This window comes from Octopus bimaculoides, chromosome 1 (genome assembly GCF_001194135.2).
Source record: "Octopus bimaculoides isolate UCB-OBI-ISO-001 chromosome 1, ASM119413v2, whole genome shotgun sequence".
NCBI lineage: Eukaryota > Metazoa > Mollusca > Cephalopoda > Octopoda > Octopodidae > Octopus > Octopus bimaculoides.
Window position 1 is genome coordinate 190,773,179 of NC_068981.1, and position 15,697 is coordinate 190,788,875.

Genomic DNA, 15,697 nt, shown 5'->3' on the forward strand with positions numbered 1-15,697 from the left:
ATATATATATATATATATATATATATATATATATATACATACATATATATACATGCATATATATGTATGTATGTTCAATCCTATTAATATTTTGGTTTTTTTTTTGTCTATTTTTGTGTGGTTTTAATCTTAGTATTCTGCATTTTTGAGATTACTGAAATAATTCGCTTCATTTTATGACATGGAAAAAAAAATTCCTTTTATTTTGAGATTTATAATGTACTTTAGTTATTTCTGTACATTCCAAATTTACAAACTAGAACATTCATAATTTCTGTTAGTAATTTTAATGTTTTGAATTTTTTGTCTTCAATTATTTTCTGATATTCAGTTTTTCTGCAACATTTAATCTGTTTTTAATATATATAAGAGAATTTCAAATTTACAATAATCTTATTTTAAAATTTCTCATCGTATTAAATACACCAAAGTTTTAAACTATCAAACATTGACTAAACTGAAATCTTTATTGATAGCCTTCACTGTTTAATAGAACTGTAGTGTGTTTGTGTGTGTGCACGCATGTTTGTGTTTGTATCATCCTTTTCATCATCGGTTAATGTTTGCTTTACCATGCTTGCATAAGTTAGATGAAATATGTTGAAGTAGATTTTCTACAGCTGGACGTCCTTCCTTTTGCCAAACTTCACTTCTTTTTAAGTAAACTAAAATTTTCTCATTGCCACATATTTTTCAGAAATGGCACCTGTGCCCAGCGTCGCCTTTCTGGCACTTGTGCCCGTGACATGTGTAAGGACCTTCGAGTGAGATCGTTGCCAGTGCCCCTGGACTGGCTCCTGTGCAGGTGGCATGTAAAATACACCATTTCGAGCGTGGCTGTTGCCAGTACCGCCTGACTGGCCTTCGTGCCGGTGGCACGTAAAAGCAACCACTACACTCTCGGAGTGGTTGGCATTAGGAAAAGCATCCAGCTGTAGAAACTCTGCCAAATCAGATTGAAGCCTGGTGTAGCCATCTGGTTTCACCAGTCCTCAGTCAAATCGTCCAACCCATGCTAGTGTGGAAAGCGGACGTTAAACGACGACGATGATGATGACTAGAAACAAGCAACATAGCTTGTATTATGCTCTTTTACAACCATCAGTTAACCCCTTACCCAGCAAAGACAAGTTAGTAAAAGTTAGTAGTAACAATATTAGTGACGGTTTCTATACTTAGCCACAAGGAGGCAAGATGTTGAAGACAAGCTGCAAGACACAAAATGATGGGGTTTGCATTGATTCAAAGGGAAACAACAACAATTATATAACAAAAGATATAGAAATAGAATTCAGAAAAATAAGATAAAATACAACCCCTTATAATATAGAGTCTATAGTTATGCAATCCATCTAGGGGTATTCTGGGAAAACTCCACACAAACAATCCCAGATTACTCTACTGTCTTCAAAGCATCAGAAGTGGTCCCTTCTGTTTTCTTTTCTTCTACTTGAAGGGAAAAAATCCTTCTGAGTAGGTTCATTCAGCCTCATCAATCATGTCACTCTCATCCACCTTTCAATAAACACACTAGAGGGCAGCACTTCCCTCCCAGCCCTCACTTTCCTCTTCAAATGATACTTGAAGATATTGATGAGAGCTTAATGATGATGATGATGGTGATAATAATAATAAGAGCACTCAGCACAAACCTCCGGCAAGGTAACACCAACCTTCTCTCAACAATTAGTCAGAGATGATTTTTAAAATGAGAATATCTGAAATAAACTTGACTGCTCTCACAAATGAGAATATTAAAAATGAACTCAACCGCTCTCAAAAGTTTAGTAAAAAAATCCAGAAAATTAATCCAGAATCCTTGTCCAGTACCTGATCAATCCCAATGGAAGTCATAGAATGTGAAGGTGGGTGTGCAGGCCATGTTTGTAATGATGTGTGTGTGTCGTATGCAGTGAGAACAGGGACAGTTTTCTCTATGGCCTTTTTTAATCTATCCACTGATATAGTGTCTTTACAACCATTAAGGTCTATAGCAAATAATCTATCCATGCATGAAAGAAAATGGAAAGGACCTGCATATGGTGCTGTTAACGAAGGTTTAACAACATCGTTGCGCACAAAAACGTGAGTCCAAGAAGTAAAGCGTCCTTCAAGGCAAAGCTAGAAATGATTCTGCCAGCTCGCTGCTTTAAAAAAATTCAATGAGATCTTGACTGAAGAGGAAGGTGTCTTCCCTCTTATCCATCTCACAACCTCTTTTGCCAGAGCCACTAAACAGAAGCATTAACAACAACAACAATAATAATAATAATAATAATAATAATAATAATAATAATAATAATAATAATGATGATGATGATGATGATGATGATGATAATAATTCTTTATTAACCACAAGGGTTTACATTAAGAAAAACATTATGGACAGTACAGGACAAAACAAAGAATATGTGTGTGAGTGTGTGTGTTGTTGTGAGGGTTTTAATGATAATATTGTATCCTTTTCAGAATTGTAATGTTTTCAGTTTTGAGTTTGTTCTTTTATTTATTATTCAAGTCAGTTTTCTGATAGAATTGAAAGGAAAAACTTGTTGGCTAAAACACTGGCAACTATTCAAAGTAACAAGGCTGCTAGAGACCTAAGGGAACTGTTAGCATAACTTTTTATTTCAAGAGATAATATAGTTTCATTTGAAGTTGTGTCTGTTATTGACTGATGTTATTGTAGCGTTATTCATTTATTCTCTCTGTCGAACAGTTATTTGCAAAGGGATTCTTTAGTCTGTTGATAATTGTTTCAAAACAATCTATAAAATACTGTCAAAAACTTTTCGCTTTGAATCTATTATGTAATAAAATTTATTGTTAGTTTGTCAGCTTTCTATGAAATAAGTACTTTTAATGAATCTAAAACAACCGTTTCATCAATGAAATTTCTGGAAATTCTAAAGAAATATTTATTTAATCAACCTATTAAATTCTTTTGTTGTTCAACAATAATTCATTTACACAATGCTTTCTTAATAAAGTATAACTTGATTAATGCTTCACTAAAGATGATAACTTCTTAAATTTCAATATTTAGCAGATGCTGGTTGGTTAAAGGTGTATTACATTAATTTAGATCTCCCTCTCTCACCCTCACTCTCTCACTCCTTTTCTTTTTCCTTTCTCTTTCTGCCTTAATCTCTCTCCTTCCCTTTCTCCCCTCCTCTCTCTTTTTCCCTCTCTCTCGTAGTGTTTCTTTGCTCTCAAGGGTGTTATGAAGATTTCTTCATCACTGTTGTTGATGTTTCTGTTTTTTATGACAGTAGCTTCCAGTATCTGAGATAAAATCATTGGTCACTAGATTGGCGCTGAAGCTACAGAGATGATCCTTGTCCCAGAACTTATTAAAGAGCTCTTTAATTTCCCCTGATTCTTTCTCTCCTCAGCATGTAATATGGAGTATGATCCTCAGCATCAATTCCTTCATGTTATTATAGTCTTCAATTCCCTTTTCCCAGTTGTTAGTCATGATCTTGGTGGTTTCATGAAAGAGTTCCTTCGGTACAGCACTCTTCTGCATGTTCAGGGTTCTACATCTGTTTCATGATATTATATTTTTCTACAAAAGTAAAGACATATTGCCACTTTGCCAACACTGCCTTTGATCTGACATCCTTTATACCCTCACTGTCAATGGCTTCAGTGGTGGTGCTGATGATAGTGCTGTTGATGAAGATGGGGGTGGAAGTAGTGGTGTTTGCTGATGGTTATGTTGGTGGTGGCGGTCGTGTTGGGGATGATGATGATTGTTAAAGAATGATAATCAACCAAAATAGTGAGATATATTGTAATTAACCTTTTTTGTTATCATATCTCGACTGAAACACATTTATTTCTTTTACTTGTTTCAGTCATTTGACTGTGGCCATTCTGGGGCACCACTTTGAAGAAGTTGTAGACAAATGAATTTGACTCTGGTACTTCTTTTTTTTAAAGACTGGTACATATTCTATCAGTCACTTTTGCCAAACTGCTAAGTTACAGAGATGTAAACACACCAACAGGGATGTAAACACACCGGTTGTCATGTGATGGCGGTGGTGGTGGTGGCAAACACAGATGCTAAGACTCACACACACACACACACACATAGATATACATATATATCATCATCATCATTGTTGTTTAACATCTGCTTTCCATGCTGGCATGGGCTGGACAGTTTGACTGAGAACTGGCAGGCCAGGAGGCTGCACCAGGATCTAATCTGATTTGGCAAGGTTTCTACAGTTGGATGCCCTTCCTCATGCCAACCACTCCCGGAGTGTTGAGGGTGCGTTTTACATGCCACCAGCATAGGTGCCAATCAGGTGGCACTGGCATATATATATATATATATATATATATGTAAGCCATGCCTGCATGGAACACGGATATTAAATAATGATGATGATGATATATCTACACACACACACACACACACACACACATACACACACACACACACATGCACACAACAAGCTTCTTTCAGTTTCAGTCTACGAAACCCACTCATAAGTGGGTTTGGTAGACTGAAACTGGTTTTGCTCAAGTTGCCATGATGTATGTCTGAACCCAGAACCTCATGGTTAGGAAGCAGACTTCTTACCACACACCCACATTTGTGCATTTGTTTGAGCTAATGTAAAAAATGATGAAGGATTTAGTAAAATAGTTTTGTTATTATTTAGTGTTCGAGGCATAAATTAACGTGAAATTTTGATGTAAGGTTTGAATTTAGATTAACTCAGATCACATTAAAACAACCAGTTTGTATCACAGAGCCAGGGGCAGTCTCAGGCAGGTTGGTATCAAAATGGTTAATACTTGTTCTTCCTACATAACATAAATTTGAGTTTATATTGGACTTGATAGGAAAATAATGAACATGGAAATCATGTATATTAAAATATGCTAAAATATTCTAATATGTGAAAGCTTGGCCAAATTTCAGGGAAAAATTAATCAAACAGATTAAAAATTGGATACATTTCTGAACACATAGATGAGATTTATTTGATATATTTAGTTTTCTTTTTCTTTCTTGCAGTCATATTATGCTGTATAAAAACTATAACCAATTCTAGAGAAACGACATTTTTATCGATATTTATTGTGACTTTATGATCACTGATCCATAATTCATGTAAATCTGAACTTAGATGTTTTCTGCTCAATGTTGAAGAATTTTTTTTTTTTTTTAAACGCTGCTATATTAGTATTCAACTTTGGCTTTTGATATTGACCGTAGATTGCATATGCTTCATGTGTTATTTATTCTAGATACACATGTTCTCTTGCTCTGACGTATACATACATAGACACATACATGTACTTATATACACACACCCCTGCATACATATACATGTGTGAGTGTGTGCATGTATATATATATATATATATATATATATAAATATAAATATACATGTGTGTGTATGTGCATATATAAATATATCTATATATATATATATATATATTATATATGTGTATGTATATATACCCATGTATGTATATATACGCATGTATGTATATATATATATATATATATATACATATATATACATGTGTGGGTGTGTGTATGTGCATATATAAATATATCTATATATATTATATATATGTGTATGTATATATGTATGTATATATATGCATGTATGGATATATATATATATATATATATATATGTGTGTGTGTGTGTGTGTGTGTGTGTGTGTGTGTGTGTGTATGAAAGAAATAGAAAAAACACACCAAAAACCTGTAGGCTATAAACCTCTACCTCTGATAAACCTGATAACTGCCAGTAATTATACCTCCAGACTTTTTATCAGTCATTTTGCATTTGGATTTAATGTTCATTTTATTTTTTTTTATGTTTGTTTGTTTTTTTTGCTTGTAAGTTCCTTTATCTCACTTGTGATCACATTATCTGCCAGCTGTACTATGACATCACCAGCATCAAATAGGACTTTGGTGGATGGGTTTTGAGTAGAGAAAGGAAGAGAGAGAGAGAGAGAGGGGGTGAATGGGGCAGACAGATATTTGAAGTACGTAGCATATATATCTTTAGTTGGGATACACTAATACAAAGCTGATGTGTTCCTCTTTTCCTTTTTTTTTTCTTTATCTAAGGAACTGCTTACTCTTAATGGTGTGTGAGTGCATTTGTTCTGTTGTTTTCCGACCATTTTTCCTTACTTGTATTGGTTGAATAAATGTTATTTGAAGCATCCTTTTACAGTCAGATTGCCCTTCCTGATTCTAACCTTGGCCTGGTTTTCTAGTAAAGGACCTCTTATTCTACATGGCTTTAAAAATATTATGTGACCAGATGATTTGTTGACATGAGAACTGACAACAACAACAGCAACAACAATACTACCTCCCATAACTTACATGTAAGTAGGCACAGATGCAAAAGGACACACACACACAAACACACACACACTCTCTCCCAAAACCTTGCACAAAGGTTTGATCAGCTTGGGACTATAACAAATGATGCCTCAGGTGCTATACAGTGGGACGGAACCCACAATCATGTGTCCAAGAAGTGAACTTCTCAGGCACACAACCTGAAGGTGGGATTCAGAAAAGAAATCACAATATTTTGATCAGAGTTTGAAAGAGAAAGAAAATAAATGCATGCCATTATTATTCTCTTTTACTTTTCCAAGTTACTCGCCTGTGAGCATGCTGGGGCATAACCTGCAACAGTGTGTGTATATCATCATCATTGTTTTCTGCCTGACTTGAGTTAGATGAGTCATGTTGCTTTCCTACATGGGTCAGAGCACCACATGTCACTGTTAAGTTTCATTTTAGGAATCTACACCTTGATGCCCTTCTTTATACCAAATACTTTACTGTGTATAATTCATTGCATGTTTACATGGCACCAGTACTAGGGAGGTTGTCATATATTCAACAAGACTAAAGATGCCTCTCAACCCCACACTCAACAGTGTGTACTGGGTACATTTTATCAATCCACTGCTATGATAAAACGCAACTTGTGCACTCAGTTTAAAGTGGGTTAAGGAATGGCTATAGTCTTGTCAAAGACATTACCTCTTTAGTATCAGTATCACCAAATACATTGATGATATATTTCAATGTAAAGTCTATGGAGAGTGTCCAGCAGACATAATGTAAGTCTAGAACAAGAATAAATATATGAGGGTGTTCAGAAAGTAATTGCATTTTTCACCACCATGAAATATAAATCAACCAATCATATCTGAGTCAAAGTCAAATGGGTGGAGACTGTCTAGTAATATTATATCATCTCTTCTATCTGGCAGTGTGTCATTCATAGTTATTTCAGTTAATTAACCCCATGGAGGGTAAGAACTTTATGAAACAACATATTCGCCATTGCTTACTGTATGAGTTTTGAAGGAAAAATATCGCTACAGAAGCAATGAAAAACATTTGTAAGATGTATCTGGAAACAGGGAGAGCTCATACATGTCAGCTGTGGTTTAAAAAGCTTAAAGATGGTAGTTGTGCCATATCTGACAAGCCTCATTCTGAATGACGACCTTTTGAATGAGACTTTTGTATCAGATCCACTTCAAAACACCAGAGATTTGGTGCAAAATCTAACATGTCAGGTTCAACTATCCCTGAACATCTCAAGCAAATTGGGAAAACATGCAAAGAGGGAATTTGGGTTCCACATGTGCTTACGCTTGAGAACTGAATGCAATATTCCACCATCTGCAGCAGTCATCTAGCCAGGAATAACAATCTGTCATTTCTGTAGCACATTGTTACAGGTAATGAAAAGTGGGTTTTGCAACAACTGAAAAAGAAAAAGGCAATGATTATCATGTAATGAGAGGCCAGTGCTAACACCAAAACCAGAACTTCATCCACAAAAATCCTTGCTCTGTGTTTGGTAGAACATGAAAGGTATCATCCATTATGAACTACTGGAACATGGAAGGACCATTAATGCAGATGTCTATTGCCAACCACTTGATCATGTAAATGAAAGATTATGTCCAAAAATGAAAGATTATTTCAAAAGATTATGTCATTATTCTCCAGCATGAAAATGCGTGGCTACATTCTTCAAAAGAAACCCAAGAAAAAATAAGATCGTTAGGATGAAAAGCTCTTCCACATCCTCTATACTCACCTGACTCAGCACCTATGGATTTCCATCTGTTCTAATCACTAAAACATTTTATAAGAGGCAAAACATTCAGAAACAGAGAGGAAATTGAAAACAGTTTTTTAGATATTTTTCAGAAAAAAAAAAAAAAAAATCTCTTTCTATGTCACATAAAAAAGTTACTTTCCCATTGGACTGCAGTCATTGAAAATGATGGTGATTATATTCCTGATTAAAACTATTCAGATAAAAGTAGTTTATATTCACTTTTATATCCTTTCTGGTAAAATGCAATTACTTTCTGAATATCCTAAGATATATATATAAAGTACATATATAAAATAAATATTATTTATGAGATGAACTGAAAATAAATCACATTTATATATCAAAATATAGACAATGTTTTAACTCTTGATATAATGTGTATCTGTAAGATAGATGCATGTGAAATAACATGTATTCATGTCAACAGCCAGAGTGACCAGAGAGATATTTGCTTCGAGTTGATTCATTTTTATGGGTAGGATGGCTGATATAAAATAGAACATAGGGCATGGTAAATGAAGTTGAAATGTCTTCAACATACAGCAAAATCTCTCTGTGGTAGAAATTCTATACACCAAAGCACCTGGCAATTTCAGAAATAAACAATAAATTACAGCATTGGAGTCATATCTATAAGTATTCATGAAATACATCAATGCTGTATATCCATGCAAAGTCTGTATTGATTTCTCAATAGGCCTAGTGTAAATCTAGAGCAATCATATATATATATATATACACATATGTACATCTAGAGCAATCATACACACACACGCACACACACATACATAGAGAGGCAAGCTAAAACAGAATCCAAGGAGACTGGTGGTGCCCTGCTTTGATGAGATTTGTATTATTTTGGAAAAAAGTGACAAAAATGGAATGGGAAAATACCATGGGGCATGCTGTGTCTGTTTTGGACAGTTCTTCAGAGTTAATATGGCAGGGGGGATGAAAAGGAAGGACTGGAAAGTGTCACATCCTCTGTATTTAAGCAACTGGCTGCAACTGATGGGGAACACAAGACAATGTGAGCTTGCATAGAGGAAGTAGTAGGAGGAAGAAATTGAGTGAGAGAAGGAGAAGGAAAGAGAGATGAGGGTGAGGTGGAAAGGTAAATTTAAGAGAAGCTAAAGTGTGTGTGTATATATCAATTTCAGTGTATACTGAGGTAAGAAATTTTACCTGATGATAATGAATCATATGTTATGATGTAATCTATGAATTCATTGATAAAATTTTACTGAAATAGCTGTCGTAAATTTTAAATGTGTTTATTTGATGTATGCACGTGTGTGTATGTGCATGTGAGAGAGTTTATTTCTGTCTTGACAAAAGATATATAAAAGGTAAAATATAAACAAGACTTTACTATAAATTTGACTCCATCTTTAGCACTGAGACCCCCTCCTCTCATCAGCAAATGTTCTGTTGCTATTCTCAAACTCACTTCAAAGCAATAACCTCAGATTAACAACTAATGTTGTCATGGTAAAATGAAAAATAAGTCAAATCATCATCATCATCAGCATCATCATCAACATCGTTTAACGTCTGCTTTCCATGTTGGGATGGGTTGGACAGTTTGACTGGGGACTGGCAAGCTAGGAGGCTGCATCAGGCTCTAATCTGATCTGGTAGTGTTTCCACAGCTGGATTCCCTTCCTAATGCCAACTACTCTGAGAGTGTAGTGGGTGCTTTTTATGTGCCACTGTCATGGGAGCCAGTCAGACAGCACTGGCATCAGCCATGTTTGGATGGTGCTTTTTACGTGCTACCAGCATAAGAGCCAGTCGGAGCGAGAGGGCTGGCACCGACCACATTCGGATGGTGCTTTTTACGTTCCACCAGCATGAGAGCCAGTCAGGCAGCACTGGCATCGGCCACAACTTCACTTTCCATTTGATTGTGATTTGATTTGATTTTGGTTTTACTTGACTCAATAGGTTTCCTCAAGCACAGCGTGTCACCCAATGATTCAAGGTACTTTTTTAAATGGACTGGTTATGCGACACTGGTATAGGCTATGGCTGTAATCTCACTTTACTTGCCAGATCTTTTCAATCACAATATATCTCCAGAGGTCTTGGTCTTTCGTCATTGCTTCTGTGAGGCCCAACGTTCAAAGGTCATGCTTCAAATTCAATATAGTTTTGGCACCAGCACCATTGACATAATTATGCTTTTGTAACCTGGATGCTTGTAAATAAATACGCATGTATTCACATCAACAGCAGGTGTCAACAAACAGATATTTGCATAGATTCATTTATACAACTCTGGCTGATGTAAACAAAAATATTTTCTCAAAGTAAGGTGTTTAAATATGATTTGATGAATCCTGCTGATGATATGAATATCCACGTGCTTTTGTATATGCATCCATATTACAAAAACATGATTTTGCCAAGGTTTCAAAAATGAATATTATTTCTCATATGTGTATGTATACTTTGGTTTATTGTCAGTTCATCTTGCTTACAATGTGCATGTATATGTATGTGTGGATCATCATTTAACATCCATTTTTCATGCTGGCATGTGTTAGATGGTTTAACAAGAGCTGGAAAGCCAGGGAGATGCACCAGACTCCATGGTGTGTATGTGTGTGCACTCACACGTGTGTATGTGTACGTGTCTCTGTGTGTGCATGTGCAATGATTTTCTGAAATGAGATGAAAATGCTAAATAAATAATTATCTAAAATTCTGACTACCTCCTTTCTTTTAATGTATAAAATCTGTACGCCACTTCAAACAATCTATATGTACACACACACACACACACACACACACACACACACAAACAAACATACATATATATATATAAATATGTATATTAGGGTCTTAAACTATACCAAATCTGAAATGAAATTACTTTAAGACTGTTCGTAGGTTTTTAGCCCTAATTCAATGATTAATCTGATTGTGAAGATTTGTCCAATAGTTGACCAATTTTTCCCTGATTACATTTTGATTTCTTCGTGTTACCTTTGTGAATTCACTCTACATCTCTTCTTTTCCTCACATTTGTTCCTTCATGCACTATGCCTACCTCTCACTCAGAAAGTGAGATGTGAGCTACTATGAAGAGGATAGACCATTGATTGGCTATGACACTAAGGGCCATGGAAAGATCCATGCTAGGAATATCATTACGAGAACACATTTGAAATGAGGTAATTCATGAATGGAGTGGAGTGAACAATGTGATCGCAGAATACCAAAAGCACGTTGCAAGGTTCACAGACAATAGGTGGACCCATGCAGTTGCTGAGTGCTGTCCAAGAGATCATAAAAGCCACTTGGAAGGCTTCCATGGCTGGAAGATGATTTAGTTAAACAATTTGGGTCAAGATGGAAAAGAATGGTGCAATCAAGACAGAATTGAAAGCGCATTGTGACCAGCAGGGTATAAAAGTGTCTGATGATCTGGTCAATACTGTGATATTTATTTTATGATAAAAATATAAATGAGATTTCGCTAGCTTTTTGAATTTAATGATATTGGTTGTGGAATATTTTGTTGGCCTTAGATGGTCTGTACTCTTCAATCAATGACACAGCTCTTCTCAGTAATTGCTTCAGACTCCTGTGGGATTCAACATTTTATTTTAGTCCTGATGAGAAGGCATTCTTCTGTTGCTTGTTAATGAGAGGTGACAAAATTGTTAAATGTTGTGTTTGGCAAGTTCATTTCTCTTTCTGCTTGCAATGCCTCTGACTTTTGACCTTTATGATGTATTGTTGACAAATTTCTTCATTGTTAAATTTAGATCAGTCATATGGGGAAAATATTTGATATCTTCTGTTTGTTAGTACTAAGTTCAGCTGAATTTTGTTAGCTGGTATATATGATCAGAACTAACTTTCTAAAGAATTGTATACTTTGCAGATTAGCATGCTGCCTTTTCCAACTTATTTATGAATATTTAGTTTAGTCAAATTGGTTTTGACTCTGATGCAATAGATTTGGGTCCATAGAATGGAAATCTTGTGTATTTCTATATATATGTATATCAGGGACGTGCTGCCTAGGTAGGCAAGGTAGGCAGTGCCTACCTTGAATAAAATAGATTGATAGTAACATTTTCCTTTTATGGCAAAATATTCACCTAATTCAATAAAATTATGAAGGTTACTCTGATTGCTATGCATAAAAAGCAAAATTTGTTGATTTTGTAGATTAGGTAGGCATAATTCACTCCTGCTTTTCAATCTCAGTATTTAAGCTACACATAGTACTGCTGTAGTACACGTGCTGCATACACTCCTACAACACCTTTTTTCTTTACGTGCTATAAAGGCAGAAGTAAATTTGCCTTCAACTCAGTTGTGCACCTATGTTTTGCTTATTTTTTGTGTGTTTTTCTACATAAAGGTCACCAACTGAGGAATTACCCTGAGTAATTACTGATGGCACATACCTGATGTATATATATATCTCATTATATTGAACGTCCACTTTCCCATGATTGCCATAATTTGATGGAATTTGTTGAGGCAGATTTTCTAAAGCCAGATGCTCTTCTTGTCACCAGGCCTAACTTGTTACCAAGCAAAGTAATATTTCCCATGGTCAGATATATTTTTCATGAAGACTGGAAATAAACAACATTGCTTATATGATGAGGATGATCATTTACAGCTGTCTGGACAGGGATACACATGTGTGTATGTGTGATGGGCTTCTTTCAGTTTTCATCTAGCAAATCCACTCATAAGACTTTGGTTGGCTTCAGGCTATAGTAGAAGACACTTGCTTGAGTTATTACTGTGCAGTGGGACTGAACCCAACACAACATGGTTGGGAAGCAAGCTTCTTAATCATATAGCCACACCTGCACCTGTATGTATACACACACACACACACACACACACACACATCTATGTATATATAGATGTATACAGGCACAGGAATGTATACATCTATATGCAGGTATGGCTGTGTGGTAAGAAGTTTGCTTCCCAGCCACATGTTCTTGGGTTCAGTCCCATTGCATGGCACCTAAGGCAGGTGTCTTCTACTATAGCCTAGCTCCAGCCAAAGCCTTTGTCATCATCATCCTTTAACATCCATTTCCTATGCTGGCATGGGTTGGATGGTTTGACAGCAGCTGGCTGCTGAAGAGCTGCCCATGCTCTTTGACTGTTTTGGCATGGTTTCTATAGCTGGATGCCTTTTCTAACACCAACCCCTTTCCAAAGTGTACTGGGTGCTCCTACATAGCACTAGCATGGGTGTGCTTACATGGCACCAGTACAGGTAATTTTAATGTGACCCCAGCACCCACAAGCCTGTGAGATTAGGAACGCACAGCTGCAGAGCAATGCAGGGATTATGCCTGTACGCAAGGACAACCGCGATTTTACTTAGCTTGACATGTTTTCTCGTGCACAGCAAACTGTCAAGAGTCTTGGTCCCCTGTTATCCTCTCTGTAAGGACCAATACCTGGAGATCCTTTCTCACCACTTCATCCCATGTTGTGAATGGATTTGGTAGATGGAAACTGAAAGAAGCCTGTGTGGTGTACTTGTGTCTTCATGTTTTGACATTGTGTGGTAGTTGTAAATGTACGTCACTGTCATACAAGAAGTGTCATGCATTTCCAATATTCTGCAAACAATATGTCTGACCATGGGGAAACAGGTGAGGGTTGGTGAGAGGAAGGGCATCCAGCTGTAGGAAATTTGCCTCAAATAGACTCCATCCAATGCAGGCAAGCATGAAAAAGTGAATGTTAAATGATGATTTGATCTATATATGACGGGCTTCCATAGTTTCTTATTTCTTTACTGCCCACAAGGGGCTAAACATAGAGGGGACAAACAAGGACAGACAAAGGGATTAAGTCGATTACATCGACCCCAGTGTGTTAATCAACCCCGAAAGGATAAAAGGCAAAGTCGACCTCAGCGGAATTTGAACTCAGAACGTAACAACAGACAAAATACCGCTAAGGATTTCGCCCGGCGTGCTAACGTTTCTGCCAGCTCGCCACCCTTTAGTTTCATAATTTCTGTCTACCAAATTACAAGTCATTGATTGGCTCAGAGCTAAGGTAAAAGACACGTGCCCAAGGTGCTGTGCAGTGGGACTGAACATGAAATCACATGGTTGCAAAGCAAGCTTCTTAACCACACAGCCATATTTATTCCGAATATTATTTTCTAGTTTCCAGTAAGAACCAGTTGTAGTCTTCAAATGGATCAGTAAGCAGTGTTTGTTGAGTTAGCATTAACACATCAATAGAAACTATAAAAATTGTGCTGAATCAATAAGTTTGTGTTATGGCTAGTAAAACAAAAGAAATATTGTATTATTTATTTTATACAATTTTTTTTATTATTATTATTATTTTGTTTGACAATAATATCTTTTAAAAATTTTTTTCTAAATTAATTCATTTCTCTTTATAAGTTACAATGAGGTTTAAATCAATAATATCCATTATCCGAAACCTGTTAAATGTCTGCTTGATTAGTATATATTACGTTCATTTTTGGAAACAACGTTACTCACTGCGATGGATATGATCTATTAATCTGTATCAGATTTCTGAATGTACTTAAATAGGAATTCAATGTTTATAGATTACAACACATGTCAAGATGACCTTTACACATCATCATCATTGGATGTCTGCTTTCCATGCTGGCATGGGTTGGATAGTTTGACAGGAACCGAAGAGGCAGAGGACTGTGCCAATCTCTGCTGTCTGCTTTGGCATAGTTTGTATGGTTGAATGCCCTTTCTGACACCAACCACTTTATAGACTGTACTGGGTGCTTTTTACTTAGCACCAATGAAGTCACTAAGTAAGATGTAAGACAAGACCCCTCAACTGGAAGGGAAGTAGTATTGAGAGAGACAGCTTTGTGCCTGGTGATGAGAGGTTAAAGTATGATAGAGGGACAGAAACGGGTGTCTTGCTGGGGAGGAGAAACATCTTCACTGTTTAATAAATTTGTACATCTGCAAAGTTACAAGTAGTATTATATTGGTATAGTAAACTTGATTCCCAATTGAACTCATTCTTAGTTACAGTTTTTAATGCATTCTGATGCATGAATAAATGAATGAATGAAAACATAATGCTACAACTACTTGTAGGTGTAAGATCTGGATACCAGAATAGATAAGGAATAGTAAATTACTACTTCAGAAATGAACACAACATTCATGACATTCAGAAACATTTTTTTTCATTCTTGGTATTGTTGAAACAGGGGATAAACAACTCCAGCGCTACACCCTTAAAAATTGCTATGCTTCCTGAAATTCACCAACATTACTCCTCATGTACCTATGCACCATTTATGACACTTTTAATGTTCACTTTTCTAAGTTTTTGTGTAATTTTTCACAATTAGGTGCAGGAGTGGCTGTGTGGTAAGTAGCTTGCTTACCAACCACATGGTCGTGGGTTCAGTCTCACTACGTGGCACCCTAGGCAAGTATCTTCTACTATAGCCTCGGGCCAACCAAAACCTTGTGAGTGGATTTGTTAGACAGAAACTGAAAGAAGCCCATCGTATATATA

At 36.1% G+C, this 15,697-nt stretch overlaps 1 protein-coding gene across 8 annotated transcripts in view; it reads left to right on the forward strand.

The window, feature by feature from the left end:
• The window catches only part of LOC106884166 (protocadherin Fat 4), a 693,587-nt gene that overhangs the window by 80,445 nt on the left and 597,445 nt on the right, over positions 1-15,697 (forward strand). The window lies entirely within an intron of this gene.